Here is a 4,409-nt window from a genome sequence, read left to right as displayed (position 1 = left end):
TTAAAGCGTGCATTTTTGCCAGTTACATGCATTGTAGCCCCACTGGGTGGCAAAAAGTGCTCTTTTAATGTTCTCAATTAAGTCTATGCAATTCAGAGCTACTTTCTCCGTAAGTAATTTTTAACATTAAACAACACAGCCGAGGTCTACCAGTGATTCTTTGTGTACATTCGTAAAAAGCTCAGTGCTGGCTTCACAGTGGTTTTTGCAAAAATAAATGAAGCTATGTTTGTGATGCGTACAAGTTTTTTAAAAAAACCACCTATAGTGTGCTCTGAGTTCTTGAGAACGGTGTGCTGCACAGAAAGAAGGTTCCTATGCTCATTATTTTCCTGAAAGTACAAGACTTGGCTGTGCAGCACACAACAATGAACCTTGAACAGCTGTCTTCTAAGACGCAGCTTTTAAAAACAGTACCATATCAAGGGAAATGAGAACAGTACACCAGGCTCCATCTGAAACAACAGGCATTTATGCAAATGATCTCGCTCAGCTAGAAGCTCCCAAGAATAACCTCTTTTGGATGCAAGGAGGTAAATGGGTTTTTGTTTTCCCCTCACTACAAATATTAAAATAAAAAAATGTAAAGATTTCGGGCAGATACAGGCACGTGCATTTTTTAAAGATGCGCATAGCAAGGTATTTGTGTGCTGCTTTATTGAGACAACAAAACTTTGGGGGGGGGGGCTTGAATTCCTAGGAAACGACAACCCTTGTAAGTGTTAGGAATTGTAGAATAAAGAGGTTTTGCACTGGATGTGATTAGGCTGTGTTTCACCAGCACACATGATTGTCCTTCATGTTCGCTTCTTGATGGATCTTTTTGTAACTTTACAAGCATGTTGCATGTGCCTTGCAAATTGGTGTCTTCTTGCTCATAGATGCATCATTTGCCAAAGGATTTGTTTGATTGCACAGTGACTTTCAGAAGGCTCTCCTCCATTTTCACACCAAAGCTGACAAAGGGTGGAAATACAAGAATTAACCTTGAAATATTCAAATTTGGACAAGCAGTGTAGGTTTTTAAAAGACACAAGAAATGCCCGGGTAGCCTCAAGTAAGCCCCCTTGATTGTCCTCATGGTGATGTTATTGAACCAGGAAGTCCGCCATTCAGATCTTTCCTCTGCCCTGAGATCCCAGGGAGACTTTTCCAGACTGACGGGGCATCCTAATCTGAGTTGCACCCATCAAAACCCAGAGCATTTCTGCATATCTGTAAAAATAGCATTTTGTCAGCTGTATGACATTATGCTGAATATAATTGCACCTCCTGGCCCCTCCTCACCTTTTTGATGTCTCGCATTTCTCTGCTGCCTTTTCACGCTTCTCACCCTCCACATCGCCTGCTTGAGATGGTGGAAGAGAGCAATGTGGTTTATACATGACTCCATTCCACCTGTCAGTCAAGCCAGCCAGCCAGTCCCCTTTCTTCATGCTTTAAAGGTCATGCAATGCCTGCTAATTCCACCTGTCAATCAAGCCAGGCAGCCAATCTCCTTTCTTCATTATTTAAAGGTCCCACAATGCCTGCTAATTTATTTTAAAAAGTGCATGCTATTCCATTGCTATGCCTATACATCTAATCATAGATGCATAGCACATTTTGAACTCTACACCTTATTGAATCACGAGTCTTGATAATTAAAAAAATTAATCTCATTCCTGATTTTTTGGGGGGAGCTTTAGAGAGGCATGCTTTGTGCTACAACGATGGGGAAAAATTATTTATGGCATCGCCTGGATGCTTGTCTGCCTATTTGTTGCTTCAAGATGTTAGACATTTTTAAAAAGACATTCCCATCACCAGAAACAAGGGAGAGGGAGGCGGGAGCGGGATGAAGCAGCTGCCTTTAGCACATTTTAGCCTCCATAACTTCCCTTCGCTGGTTGCCTGCTGGCTGCTCTCCATTAGCTAGTGCTACAAAGGCTGGTGAATCCACTTTTTGGGATTCACCAACTAGCACTTTAAAATGGAGGATGTAGCTGGCCAGTTACTGCCCAGACACTGTGTGTTGCTGACGTCATATGGAGAGGCCAGAATATAATGACTACCTAAGTTAGTATTTCACTCCATTTAAAGGGTGCGGAAATGCCCTCATTATTTTCAATGGGGTTACCAGGATATAACTGTACATAGGGTTGCACTGTTAGGTACATCTGCAATGGGAGAATAGTAATAATGCATACATGACAGGGTTGTTGTAATGATATAACGATATTGAGGATTTTGACAGATGCTACAATGTATGATTGTTTCACTTGGATTACATTTCCGAAAGAGAAGTGGGGGACAATAGGAAGACTTTTTAAAAACACGTTTCAGGAAAGAGTGTTAAACAGGCAGCAGTATTGGGAAAGTTTGTGGAAGGAACTGATATGAACTCTGCAGGGTTCTAACCAGGGTGTCCAGGATACATAAATACAATGACAAGTACAGAAATACACACGAGCAAGGTCTACAAACCAGTCCAGAGTCAGATGTCCAAAGGTCTAGTCCACGGGTCAGGGTAAGAAGGTCCAGTGGTCCAGTTCCAAGGCTTGCGAACAGGTATAGGGGTCTGGATCTCAGGTTTTAGGAGCAAGCACATATTACCAGAAACAAGATACAGGACCTCAGAGTAGAACTCTTCTTCCACATCAAATCTGGTGAAGCATGCTCCTTTTATCTGATCTTGTGCTGACTCATCTCTCAAGGACCAGATGTCACTCATTACAGTCATGGTCACCTTCCTGCAGTGCAGATCATTTACTGTTTCCTTATCATCCTGTCAATCATAGTCCTGCAAGGAGTCCGCTCTGGGAACTAAAGCTAAGCAGCCAAGTGGGCACTCCTACATCTCTCCTGAGTCACCAAATGTTCTCCTCTTCTCCTGAGCTGCCAAGCACTCTATTGGCTCAGGAGAGGCTGGCAGGGAAGCTGGCTTCTATTTCATCTCCTGGAAGGCTGAGAAGCCCAGCCATGACTGGGAAGCATTTCTGGATGCTTCCCCTGTTGGGTCTGCCACTAGATCCATATGCTCAGGTGGGGATTCTGAGGTGTGGGGCCCATTTCTTCACATATTTTCTCCTCCTCCTCTGAGGTGGCAGGGGCAACTTTCAAGCTGTGGCAGGAACTAACTCAGGAGGGCTGTCAGGAGCTGATTTTAAATATTTTTGGTCATGTTAAATATTTTGCATATTGGTAATTCAGTTTGTTATTGAAATCTTGACCAAAAAGTTCTGTTGAAAGGGCACATCACCCTTTTAGATGCAGAACTGGTCTTAAGCCCAGTTAAATTGGCAAGGGTGGGTGAACCGTTCCAGCGTGTGTACAAGTCTGTCTCATTACATAAATTAACATCTCATGAAAGGGCCCAGAGAAATAATTTCCAGTGTTCAGATAAATTTATTGAGCATTGAATACTGTTTATAGAAGAAGAAGAAGAGTTGGTTCTTATATGCTGCTTTTCTCTACCCAAAGGAGTCTCCTTCCCTTTCCTCACCCCACAACAGACACCCTGTGGGGTAAGAGAGACTGAGAGAGTCCTGATATTACTGCTCCGTCCGCACAGCTCTATCAGTGCTATGCCAAGCTCAAGGTTACCCAGCTGGGGGCATGTGGGGGAGTGGGGAATCAAACCCGGCATGCAAAATTAGAAGTCCACACTCCTAACCACTACACCCAGCTGGCTCTCAGTGTAATACTTTGGAATAATAGAGAAAGGGTTTCCTTATGTATTTTGATGAGTTATTACAAAAACAATGCTTTTTATTTCTATATTAAGGAGTATGGAAATGTTCAATGGAATATATGTTCGCATGTATTTTGAAAAATCAGGGTTTGTTTATTTGTTTTTTTAAAGAAAGGCCATTGTGGTATAGTGGCCGGAACATTGGATTAGGATGATGGAGACCTGGATTCCAGTCCTTGTTGTGCCATTAAATGTATGAGATAACCTGGCTCCAGTCTCTTTCTCTCTCACTCTACCTGCCTTCATCGGGTGGTTGTGATTCTGCCATGCAAGAGTAGAGAACTACACCCTGCTCTCTTTTGAAGGAAGAACAGGATCCGATTGTGCATGATCTTAGCTTTCTGCGTTAGAGAGCAGTAGTTGGTATAGAAGATGGAGCACTGGCTGAACAAAGGAGCAGGAGGACAAACATGCAATTCCCTTCATTCCCAGTGAAGGTTGCTTTGGGTCTCAGATCAGATTAATAAGCGAGTCACTGTATACTGACTCCTTGCCATGTGGCACACTGGAAAAGGCTGCCGGCTGAAACCAGCGGGTGAACTTGTCCCAAAGCCAATGGTTGCCTTCGAACGGTAATCCTCAAATCATCTCCTTTGCAAATGGTAAAAGATCATGGCAGCTCAGGCAGGGCCTCATCAGTATCCAGATTAGGTTTGTTGCCAAAACTCTCTGCAAT

The sequence above is a fragment of the Paroedura picta genome, chromosome 11 (assembly GCF_049243985.1).
Source record: "Paroedura picta isolate Pp20150507F chromosome 11, Ppicta_v3.0, whole genome shotgun sequence".
Lineage (NCBI taxonomy): Eukaryota > Metazoa > Chordata > Lepidosauria > Squamata > Gekkonidae > Paroedura > Paroedura picta.
The sequence above is the reverse complement of the archived record's forward strand: the minus strand, read 5'-3'. Positions refer to the sequence as shown.